Below are 13,328 nucleotides of genomic sequence, written 5' to 3' on the forward strand. Positions count from 1 at the left end.
TCTAATCACAAGAAGTGCACACACACACACACACATACACACACACACACACACACACACACACACACACACACACACACACGACACACACACACACACACATACAGCATGCCACCTACCTGCAGGCAGTTTAGGGGATCATCAAATCACCTACATCATGTCTTTGGAATATGGAAGTAAACTGCAGTACCTTGCAAAAAGCACAGTGCACAGGGAAGACAAACACTGCACAAAAGGCACCCCAGTCAGGAAACTGACTAGAGGATGATATTATTGCAAAGCAACAATGTTAACCACTGCAATGCTAAGCCACCCATACTGTGCAAGATTCTGCATAGTTGTGCATAATTTTCCTTGCCCCATAGAGCATCAGTATTGTAAAGAACTTCACTGATAATAAGTTTTCATTTGAACATGCAGCTTTCCATATCTTACATTCCCCCTTTGTTCCTTGTTTATCCTAAAGACACACCTCTGTTATCAGCGCAAATTATCATGTCATAAAAATCATAAAAAGAAATTAAAACAGAGCTATAATAACAAAAAAGAGGCTATCAACAGTACATGAGGGAGAAAAAAATTACAAACTGCCATGCTGATCCAGTAAAAGAACATATAAAAATACTGGAATAAAGATGTGATAAAATACTTTTTATTAGAATAAAACAGGTTTTGCAATTACTCAGGCTTTCAAGCTGGCAACAGCCCTTTGTTGGGAGTTCATTTACTGATGTTGGCTACAGGTCTGTACATTTTTCAATACTGGCATTTATCAAGTGCACTTTCTCTTATCCAGTTGGAAATAAATTTCTATGCACAAGTGGATATTTGGGCACTGTATTTAATGTCAGTAACTTAATAACTCCCAATGAAGGGCTCAAGTAATTACAAAACCTGTGTTGACCCAATAAAAGGTATTTCATCATGTTCAGGTTTCCAGTGTCTGTGTTTACAGTATGAGACAGAGAAAAAGCTACACAAAACTATACTGACACACTGCTAAGCTGAATGGCAAAAATCAAACAAGGATGTGGAGAGGTGTTTCTTTACTGAAGACACGTTAAATGCTTATAGCAATGTTCTAAATGAATTAAGTCAATGAACATGAGTAAATAAACTGAGCGATGTCTAGTATACAAAAAAGAAGTCCAAAGAAATTAAAAATTAGCAAAGAATTTGCAAAATTATAACGTGGAGTGTGCAGCAAAAACATTTTCAACATAATTAGTAATATTGTCAGAGCCTCATTATGGAGAGCTTGGATTCAGGCCTCATTTGAGGCAGATATCAAATGACATCCTTTAGCAGCTATCACTATTGCTGGGATTGTTGCAACTATTCAATAATAATGCAAAGTAGGCTGTTATTTAAGCAATAATCCATAGAATCTATGTGGGTTATGGTAAGATTTAATCAAGTATATAATACTTTATTTTAAATGGTGAGCCCACAAGTAGTAATCTAAGAATAAGCCTCCAATCTATCCTTCGGGTAAATTTTTATTACTAAAAAAATAAAAAAATTAAAAAATAAATACTACTTCACATCTGTAGTTAGGTGGCTGCGTCATCATTAGTTAAAAGCATAATAAATTAAGTTATGGCTTGGCTGTGAGACAGTTAAAGGAAAATTATAGTCTAAACAAAATAGGGACATTCAGAAAATTTAGTACATAGCATTACATGAGAGTGTGATGAGAGGTGAAACATAGGGAGCAGATGATTTAGAGACACACGTAGCAATTTCTTACTGTAAGAAAAAATAGCACAGTATTTATTGCATAGAAATAACTGCAAAATAGCTTGCAAATGGGAACAATCATGCTAATGAGACATACCATGTATGCTAATGAGACATACCATGTATGCAAATGACAAAATCAACCAATGAGAAAAATGATTCAGAGATGTATCCACTATGTTCATCTATTCTAAATACTAAGATGTCTCTGTGTGTAGGAGCTTCACTTGCATTATTGCAATATGAATAACAACAGCTTAAGCTGAACAATTGTTAATGGCTGTTCTAGGAACCAGTGCCCCTGATGTTGCATAGCATTACCTTTGCTGGTCACTACCTTGTGGACAGAAGCACCATATTACAGTTAGCAGACATTTGCCTCCCACACACTGAATCAAGGGGAAGGTGTGGTCTGTCTATCACAGTGGACGTGACCTTCCAGTGTCTGATGAGGGCACATTAAGAGTTTCACAGACATCATCTTCAGGGAGCCTACAGCAGTTCCTTGATGAGATGCTACAGCATGTGGAGGGGCATGTATGGTTGCCACAGGCAGCAGAGACAGCACTAATACTATATAGACATTTTACAATGAAATCCACTTTCCTGAGCTCTTGGAGGCCATTGATTGCATCCACAATACCAACAAGGTCCTGCTTGATCCTCACTGTATCCGGTACATCATTTAGAAGGGCTTCCACCCCGTCAGCTACCAAGTGTTGTAGAGTGCGTAGGGTAGTATATACAATGTGTCTGTGCACCATCCAGGCAATTCCCATGATTCCTATATCTGGTACACACATAGGTTCATAGGTAGGTACTAGGCTATTGGCCCTAGGACCTATATAAGCCTAGCCAACAAGGTACCCTGGCTTTCACCACCCAAGAAAATTATTTTCCTGTGCCCCTGTTGAGCAGAGCCACAGAAGTGATCCCCCGGGGTGAATTTCCTATTTCCCATCCAATCATCAAGATTTCTCTTGAAGAGTGCTAATGAGGAACTTTGTTTGATATAGATAGGTAGTTTGTTCCAGAGTATAGAAAGTATCTGGGACAGGAATCTATCCTTCCAGCATGTTCTGTTTATTGTAGTGACAAGGTTTAGGTCCCTAGAGCATGTAGCTCGGAGGGATTGGGATTTCTTTAAGTGGAGCATGTCCAACAGCTCAGGGTTTGACATAGCTTTGTCTGTTAGGCAGAGATCGCCTTTGAGTAGGCGATATGAGACGGAGTAAAGCTGGAGTTTTTTGAGACGGTCTGCATAGGGCATCTGTATGAGGCCAGTAATCTTCTTTGTGAGGTATTTCTGCGGCATTTCCAGTTGTTGTAGACGTCTTGTGAGATACATACCAAAAGGGGCATTGTACTCTATAATGGGTCTAATGAGTGATGAGTAGAGGGGGAACAATTACCTCTTTTTTCCTGGATGAGAACCCTTTTGTGAAGAGGTGTGCCATGTAGAAGGATTTCTGACTACTGCGGCAATGTGATTATCAAAGGAAAGACTACAGTCCACCTGTGTCCCAAGGTCTCTTATCACACTTTCGGTGTTAAGTAGACTACCGCCTATGTGATAGTTCATGGGCACAGAGTTTTTACCAAAAGGGATGGCAATGCACTTTTTGGCATTGACCTTGAGGCCATGGCTTTGACACCAGGCATCTGTCTCAGTGACTCCCTTTTGTAGGATATCCACATCATTAGAAGTTTTGATTATGGCTCCTAGTTTACAGTCATCTGTGAACTTCATTAGCCAAAGACCTTCTGTGTTAGCCTGTACTTCAGAGAAGTAGATACCAAACAGGAGAGAATCCAGGACTGAACCCTGTGGTACACCACTTGTCACTGGTCTGAAGTCGGATTTGGAGTCTGCTACTTTCACAGTGTGGGTTCTGTCAGTGAACCAGTTGGCAACCCATCTTGTGACATACGGATTTATACCTAGTTTAGTGAGTTTATCTATAATTCCAGAGTGGGGGATGGTGTTGAATGCCTTGGCGGGATCTAGACAGGCTGTGTGAACCACCTTACCCTCATCTATGGCTTTGGTGACTGCTTCAAAGAAGTTTATCAGGTTTAGGAGACATGGTCTGCCTTTTACAAACCTGAACTGGGTGGGGTTCAGAGTTTGGAGATTACCAATGTCTTTGTTTATAAGTAAAAAAAACTGTAAGACTGCTTCCTACCTTTCCTGTAACTAGTGTTCCAGATATAGATTTGCTGTATCCAGGACTGTATGTAAGCTTCTGAGCCCCCCAAGCCTTTCTGTGTTGGAGGGAAGCCTTCTAGCTTATCAGTGGGAATGGTAAGCACTAGGTAACCTGTCAACCACATAAGGAGTGGTTCTAGCCCAGAAATTGTAGTTACTGGCCATTTGGGCAATCTCTTCCATCTCTCTCAACTGTCTGATTTGAAATCCTGCATTTGCACTTGTTTCTGTACTGTAACTCATCTAGTGTAGATAAAGATTCTTAGTTTTAGCACTTAAATTTGCTTATTCATGCTCAGCACTTGTTCAGAACTTGTAAGCACTAAATAAGCTACTAATTACTATAGCACTCAATCTTCCTCATTACCTAGAGGAAAACAGTTTTTGTACTTACCTTTCTCACTTGCTTAGAGAAAAACAGCTCTTGTACTCACTTTCCTCACTTATCTAGAGGAAAATATTCTTCTATTCAGGCATGTCCAAAGGTCATCTCCCAGTGTTCTCTCCTGTCTATCTGATGAATCTGGGAATCTTGAAGCAATGTAGAAATTGCCTCGTACACAGACAAACCTCTCCTCCTACTACTCAACACTACAACCTGTGAGAAATGCACTTATCGAGCCAAACTGGAGGTAAAGCTCTCTCCAACTAAGACTGAAGTTGACAGTCATGAGGAGAAGGTAAACATTTGCACCACACCGCACTCATCACATAGTCTCACTAAACCTACACCACCAAAATCCACATATAGTAACACAAAAACATTCGCGGAGGCTCTCAATAATAATCTGTCTAAGCAACAGAGACCTCCAAAGCAGAAAAGCAAGCAACCTTCATCCCCCAACACAACCCAAATGACACATAGCCCACAGACTCAGTGTGCCACTCAGCCACAGCCAATAAGGCAAAACAACGTACCCAACACACTAGTCATAGGTGACTCTATAGTCAGGCACACTGATGCCCCACTCACCAGGCTAAACAAGGAGAAGGTTACTGTCAGCTGCCTGTTGGGTGCCAGGATCCACCACATAACCAATGCACTCAGGTCACTCCACAACAAATACAAATATGACTCTGTCATTGTCCATATTGGTGTGAATGACCTGAGACGTACCTTCCTGGACTACATGAAAAGAGACATGGAAGAGCTCTCCGATCTTGTAGCCCAGGCAGGTATGACCCTAGCCCTGAGTAGCATTCTGCCATTGCCCAGAATGATACCGCAGTACAAGGACAAAATGATTGACTTCAACAATTGGCTAAGCTTCTGGTGTCATACTAAAGGGATCCAGTATCTGTCTGCTTGGGATGACATGGTCAACAAACCACAATGCTATGCCACAGATGGCCTGCACCTGTCACCCCTGGGATTCGTGATACTGGCTAAAGCTCTTGCTGCCCCTATAGTGCCTTTTTTAGGCAAGGTTCAAATAACAAATTCTGCACCATAACAGGAACAGGCAAGCAAAAACTGAGGGTAATGCTACTCAATGTTAGAAGTCTAAATCTCAAAATGCACTCACTCGAGGCACTCCTTAAAATGGAGAACATCGATATCTGTGCAGTGACTGAGACCTGGTTCAAGGCTCCAGAGAACACCCCTGCACTACCAGGCTATAACTCATATAACCTGGACCGAAACACCAAAGGCGAAGGTGTGTCCATATTTATTAAGGATATCCACACCTCCAGGCTAGTTGCTCAGCATAATGCATCCAAGGTTATCCAAGTGCAACTAACTCTGGGCAAAACTATAATCCAAATTGTAGCTTGCTACAGATTCCCCACCATACCCCAGGATTCCCATTCCTCTTTTCTTGATGTACTGGAAAATATTAGGGTTCAACCAAACACCCTAATAATGGGTGACTTCAACTACCCCACCATTAACTGGGAAAACTACTCGTGTACCAACACCTTAGCTCAACGCTTTCTGGAATTCATAAACTCTAATGCCCTGGATCAACTTATCCACACCCCCACCAGGGGCAATAATATCCTAGACCGAGTCATTACCAACATGAGTGACCGGTGTTCCACATCTGAAGTCAACTCCTCGTTGGTCCGATCCAACCATAAGCTAATCACCCTTGATATCCACATCCCGCCCCCACCCCCCATTAAGGAAACCACAGTAAAAAATTTCTCCAAAGCCAACTTCATGCTTCTTAAGACAGAAGTGGTGAACTTCATGACACCCATGCAGATGGACAATACAGTTACAACTGCTAAATCATACACAAATGCACTCTATACGCACTTACACGAGTGCATGGATCATGCTATCCCAAACAGAACCAAGACGCTATCTGACTTAGAACACTGGATTTTACATTTTTTTATATTACTGGAATACTCACATTTCCTGCCTTCCGGTCTGGTTTTCTTCTAAACTTACATTTATATAAAAGTAATCAAACCATATTAACAATTTCACGTTTACAATCATTATTTGTCACATATATTGTTATATAATCAAAGCAACATTACATAAATTGTTCAGTTCCTGTCTCCTCTTAAACCTCCTTCCTCCTCCAAAACATTTTTCTGCATGCATTGTTCCCACAGTTTCAATTTTTTTTCTATGCGAGTTACTCCTACCCTTTTCTAAGGCTCCTACTTCCTGTTCTTTTATCTCTGTTGCAATATTCACTACTTCAAGTATAGTTGTTTTAGATTTTGAGTTCCATTTTCTAGTAATTGTTTTTTTTTTTTTTTTTTGGTAGCAACTAGAATTAAACTTAACAAGGCCTTAATATGTCTAGGCAACTCAGATCCTGTAACCCAGCTCAAAAAATCATCTCCTTAGTTACACTCATTTGCTCGCTCAGTATTCCCGACAGAGTACTACGTAGGGAATATTTAAAGTCTGACAACTCATTACACTCCAAGAACATATGCTCCCAGGTACCTATTACTTCTCCATTACATTTCCAACATTTGCCATCTACCTGAGAAAAAAAACTTTGGAGTCTGCTTCAGGTATAAACATATCTATGCAAATATTTCCAGGCAAAAATCTTAAATCTTCTAGATTTTCTTGCATATTTGGGAGCCATACATATGAACTCCCATTGTTACACCCTTGCTTGATCATCATCCCGATCCACTTTGAATTGTAACTTTCTGCTTGTGTTAAGTATAAGAGCCTTAAGTGTGTTGCTGCAAAATGTTCCTTCAAATCAGGTAATCCTAAACCTCTTGTTCTATTGGGAGGATCAACTTATTCCACTTGACTCTTGCCCTCATCCTGACCCAAATACAGTCCTTCATCTCTTTTAGTCACCATCCACAATTTTTCCTCTGGTTGATGAAGTATACCTGGCTTGTGTTTAAAACTATAGGGACTAAAAATATTTTAATGCTTGTATTTTGCTGTCTGTATCCATAAGCAAGAGGTTCCAGTTTCTCAGTTTTTGTATTATTTTTGTTTAGTCTCATCCTACATATCCTTAGCTGCCATAACAGAATCATTTTAATCCATAATCGTAAATAATGCACTTTATCATTTTCCCATAAATATAGGTATTAGTGAACCAGTTTATATGTGGGTACATAGTTAAAGTTATAGTCTTTGTTTTACCTTCATTAACTTTCTATTCTGAAAAAGTCTGGAACTGTTCAGAATGTTCCACAACACTGAGATGTCCTTTTCTGGTTTCATCAGGTGCAAAATAATATAATCTGCAAATAAAGCCAACTTTTCTTAAACACCATACCAGCTATATCCTGGAATTCCTGAGTCTCTTATTTTTTTGCCAATGGTTCTAAATATATAATGCAAATAACAAAGGGAAAAAAGGACACCCCTGCCTAGTTCCTCTGTTCAGACACAATTTATCAAAGAGGAACCCTCCCACTTTGATTTGTGTATCCAATCCCTCATATATCGTTCTAATTAGCCTTATTATTGTATCAGAAAATGCAATTGCTTCAATTGCCTTACTCATAAAATCCCAGCTTATTATGTCAAATGTTTTCTCTGCAGAGATTTAGTGAGATGACAGAAACTAGGATTGATGCTATTATACGTCATAATCATGAAATATGTGAAGGTTTTAAGCTAGTTCTTCCTTTCTCTAATGACGTAGGTAAAACATGTGAAATTGTTAGGAAGCATTGGAACATCTTAGGTGCTGTAGAGGAGCTTCACGACATTGTCAATGATGGCCCCTCTTTTTCTTTCAAGAATAATCATTCCTTAAAGAAACAACTCTGTTATAAATCACATAATTTTGCTGGAATGATATCAGATAGGTTGGGAACCTTTCCCTGCAGAAATTGTCTTGCATGCAAGTATATACATACTTCGATTTATTTTGAGCATCCTACTAGGAATTTTAGGATCAATTCTAAGCAATATTTTGATTGCAGAACCAAGAATGTGATTTATTTCTGCTTCTGTAAAGTTTGCTTTGCATTTTACATAGGCAAAACTAATCATATGTTTAAAGATAGAATTTTGGAACATCTTAGAGACATACGTAATGCTAAAGAAACTAGTGCTACTGCACAACACGTTTTGAAAGAAGGACAAGCCCATGAATTCACATTTTTTGTGATTGAAAGTTTAGCTGGTAACCTAAGGGGTGGTGATATCTGTAATAAAACTGAAGAGATAGAGCAGAAATGGATATTACGCTTACAGGCCGATACATTTCCTGGTTTAAATAGCAAGGTTTCCTTAAAACCTTTTTTAAAGTCTAGAAGTTTGAAACACCAATTTATATATATATTTTTTCTTACATTTTTTTATTTCATATACTTAAGTTTCATATAAGTTGTTTTCAAAGACACAATTGAAGTTTTATTGTATGTATATTGCTTTCAATTAATTGTTTTCAATTATGATGTCATCATCAATTAGCTTATAAAATAGGGTGAATCTCACATTTGTTACTGAAGTCTGATGAAGCGGTTGTGTTGAATCGTGAAAGCGCTTACTTTTGTTCTGTTTGTTTTTTATTAAATCAGTCCTTCTATCTGCCTTGAGTGATCGAGGTTTATTTTATATAGTAGAATATCATCTGTTCCTGGAGACTTTCCTGCAGATTGGTTATACATCACCATTGTTATCTCATCTCCTTCTACCTTAACTGTTAGCTGTTGAACTCTTCCATAACTATTTCCATGTGTGCTTTTTCTTGATTACCCCACTGCTACAGAATCACTGGGTATTTTTCTTGTTATAGACTCCCCAAGTTTGGCAACAACCCTTTCTATTTTCTGTTAGCTAAGACATTGTGCCAAAACGTTTTGTGCTCTGGAGTTATCATCCAAAAACCTTTGCTTAACAGCAATTTTTCTAAACTCATGCATATTATCTAATCACTCCCTTATTTTCTCTTTAGCACTCTACAGTTGTACCTCTTCTTGATAATTGTGATTTCCCTTATTGTGTAATACTTTAACCTTTGTCAGCTCCTCTAAATATTATTTATTACTTCTTAACCAGATCTCTTTTTCTTTTATTTCTACCCTATTTTTAAATTCCACTTTCATTTTGTCCCACTCCATAGCTATAACTTCTAGAGTACATTCTGTCTTCCCTAATAACTCAAGGATAATTTCTACTACCCATTCTTTAAATTCCTCTCTTTTTAACAATAAGGGGAGAAGAGTTAGTCTCATCTTTACTTCATTACCCAACATTGTTATCTTAGTAATTATTGGAACATGATCTGAAATAGTTATGGGATGCTTGTCAAAGTTATCAATTAAATGCACAGGTTCCTGTGAAATATAATTTATGTCTAGTCTAGCCAAATTATTGTGTCTTGGGGAATAATATGTAAATACTCTCTGAGTTCCCACTACTAAATTCACATTTTGCACATCAAATATTTTCATAAATTTCTTCAGAAATCTACCCTCTTTTGTTATATTTTGCTTTCTATGCCTCCAGATACATCCTCGTTGTTGCAAATCAAGTTCCAGTCCTCACCTATAAGTAATATTCACTGCTGAAAGTTGATTGTTTCTTGCATTTTTTTAAAGCTCTATAACAGCAGTTTAAGGTGGAATATAAATATATGCCAGTGTAATCCTTATCCCTAGCCAGTACTACCACAAATCTGCCATTATTATAATTTTTTCTCTTCTTCTGTCACTAACAGAGCTCCTCTAGCAATCAGTGTAAGTACTCCTCTTTTCCTTTATCCTGATATTCTGCAGAATAGGAGTTTCAGCTGGATTCTTATTGGTTATTTCACTTTAGCTCCTTAGCTTACCATTGTCTGTAGCCATTTCCCATTGTCTTTCTTCAAAACTCCAGGACAGAAAGCTAAAGCATATGTGCTGACAGAACACTTCTGGCACTTTCAAGCTCAAACTATTCATATTAATCAGGAATGTCTCCAGTATTGTTGCACTCATAATTGTTTTGGTTTTTCCAGTACTTATTTGCTTATTTTATTAAATGGTATAACTTTTTCATTCTTTATGATACTTAAGCTGCTGGATGTGCATTTTAAACAGTCATCTGGCTGTTTCTAAAGACTCCCTATTGAAATGCTGGCAAGAGCAGACACACCGAAAAAAAAGACCAAAAATCAAGAAGAATGGATCTCAACCATCGCTCTTCTCTTTTAATCTTCTTTTTTTGCAAGAGGTGAGCACCCCCTGCATCCCTCCAATATGAGGTGCAAATGCCCCATACCCCCAAACCTATATATACCAACTCCAAGACCACCATACCTCAGAGAAAAGGGAATATTCTACAAAATGGCAGTCTCTGACTTGGTATATGTAAGTCTTCTTTTTTGGCCATTCAGTCTCCATATTTCAGGAGTCGGGACTTGCTCTAGCAGGTCCCAACATGTCAAATGCTTAGCATTTCTAAATCTGTTTGTACTCCCTTCTAGTTAATCAAAATGTTTTTCCAGTGATTTTTGCAAATTTCTGCCTCTCTTTTTTTACAGTTCATTTAGTTTCAGTTAAAATCACTTATATTGTGCATTTATTAGACCCTGGTTACTTCTGTATTTAATAGATCCTCCATTTTATTACACTGAGTATTTTCCCCTTGATAATTCATTGGATTGTATCTCCATATTGCTAATAAAACTGTTTCCCTATAACCTTCTACTCTTTTTACACTTCACATTTACTTTTTAGTAGTTAAAGCTGGTTTTCTAGTCAGTGGTAGGAAATAATCTACTTTTTTTTTTTTGAGGGATAGACATTACTGACTAGAGTTCTAGTTGCTTTCTTACTGGTTCTTTCACTTTACCTCTTCAGCTTAACAATGATGGGGTGCTCAGTGCAGCACAATGCAACATTGTATTCGACAGATGCAGACACTCGAACATAGTTGCTCATCGGAAGCTGATCAAGTAGCCAGTAGAGACCAAACTATTTATGTCATCTACTGTTTTTATTTATTTATTTAATTAAATATTTTAACCAAACTAGTTGCTTCATCTACTGTTTTTATTTATTAACTTAATCAAATACTTTATCCCATAAACCAGAACAGTTGAATGTTCTCTTATCTTTCCCTGACACACATTGTATCCCTAGTCCAGATGAAAGGTATGCCAGCTAGTCTACACTCTCTTGCCAGCCTTGTGGTAATTGATATAGTCAAGCTATTTAAGAATTGCCTGATATTCACAGATAATGATCTTTTACATAAGTCATCCTCTTCTGCTTTTGAGAGATGCAAGTACATAGCCAAATTTGAGATCACATTCTCACAAACACTACACTACACTCTGCACATACTCACACTAAAATATCCTACAATGAGACACTAAAAAAATCCTTGTCCAATCCACACAGGTGCAATGTCCGATGCATACTAAGCATTGCAACACTCCATGGAGTCACCAGGAAACAGCACCTCCTAGACCAATTACTTCCAAACATTCATCAAACATAAACAGAAGTCTACTAGTGATTGATGACTCCATAAGTAGAGACATGAATTCTATATACATGAGGCTAACTGCTGACTTTACAAGGGACCTTAGGACCTAAAAATAAAAGTTATGTACTCACCATAGCTATGCATCCATGTTGAATGTTTTCATCCTTCTTCAACTGATGGGTTTCGGATCCGGCCTTGGATCTGACTTCAGCCACTTCTAAAGACTTGGATCCATAGCTTGAGCTCCTCCCCTTACCCATAATCTTCCTTTCTAGTTAGAACTACTTCAGATTGAGTTTCCCTTCCCTTCAGTCTACAGTGTGTGTAAAACAGCGATCAGGTGGTAACAGTACTTAGAAAGTAAAACAACATCCCAGTGAAACAGCTACATAAAGTAGGAAACAAAGGAGGAAAGAAGTGAAGCTCATCAACAGTCAGGCAATACATTACTCCTCAGGTCGCACTAGGAGACTTAGGAGTTAAGAAATTTTGAAGTAGGAAGTGGGGTGAAGAGCAGGAGGTTGAAGAAGGGCAAAAACAGACAACATAGATGCGTAGTTATGGTGAGTACATAACTTTTATATCTGACGTTGTCTTTTTCTTCCATTCCTCAACCAATGGACCACAGTCCTCAGATAGAGAGAAATCCTACAGTGGCCCTCAAGGAAGGATATTCCAGAGTACAATGGAAAGAAATGCTGCCCTGTTCCTAGATAAGATGTCCAGTTTGTAGTGAGCAATGAAGGGATGAGTGTTAAACCAAGTGGCAGCTCTACAAATGTAATCGAAGATCTCGACCATAAGGCAGAAGATGTGGCCACAGATCTAGTGGAATGAGCCTTATGAGGTTTAGGAAGTGTCAGTCTATTTTCCTTACAGACAAAAAAATGCAATCAATGCGTCACTTGGCTAAAGCCACCTTTGAGACAGATTTACCCGGTTTGGCTTTGGAAAAAAAATAAACAGCTGGTCTGATTTTCTGTAATCTTTCATTCTGTGGATACAGAATCAGTGTTGCCTATGTATATCTAAAAGGTGCAGCATGAACTCTCCATTACTGGAAAAATTTGGGAAGAATACAGGAAGGCTGATTGATTGATTCATAGCTGTTTCTAAAGCCACTTTAGTCACAAAGGAAGGATTATTGGGGAGAGACACCCCATCTTTGTGAAAAATTAGATATGGTAGCTTAGATGAGAGCATCTGGAGTTCTGATACTCATCTGACTGATGTGATTGCAACCAGTAAAATAGTTTTCCAAAATAAAAATTTCAAGTTCACCTTGGCAGCTGCTTCAAATGGGAGTTGAGTCAGGGCTTGGAGAAGTACGTTTAAATCCCAGGGTGGAGTAGGGTCCTTAATGGGGGGCCAGAGTAAGAAGATACCTTTAAGAAAGGCTTTCTATAATCTAGATGATGCCAAAAGGACTGGTTATGTCCCACATGAAAATTGGACATAGCAGTAAGTTGAATCTTTGTGGTGGAATAACTAGCACCACTGTTAAAT

The 13,328-nt window shown here is 38.4% G+C and overlaps 1 protein-coding gene across 2 annotated transcripts in view; it reads right to left on the bottom strand.

Moving 5' to 3' along the window:
* The window catches only part of PPP1R32 (protein phosphatase 1 regulatory subunit 32), a 1,379,387-nt gene that overhangs the window by 1,144,696 nt on the left and 221,363 nt on the right, over positions 1 to 13,328 (bottom strand). The window lies entirely within an intron of this gene.

Source organism: Protopterus annectens, chromosome 17.part0, assembly GCF_019279795.1.
Source record: "Protopterus annectens isolate FY-2018-M chromosome 17.part0, PAN1.0, whole genome shotgun sequence".
NCBI classification, from domain to species: Eukaryota; Metazoa; Chordata; order Ceratodontiformes; family Protopteridae; genus Protopterus; species Protopterus annectens.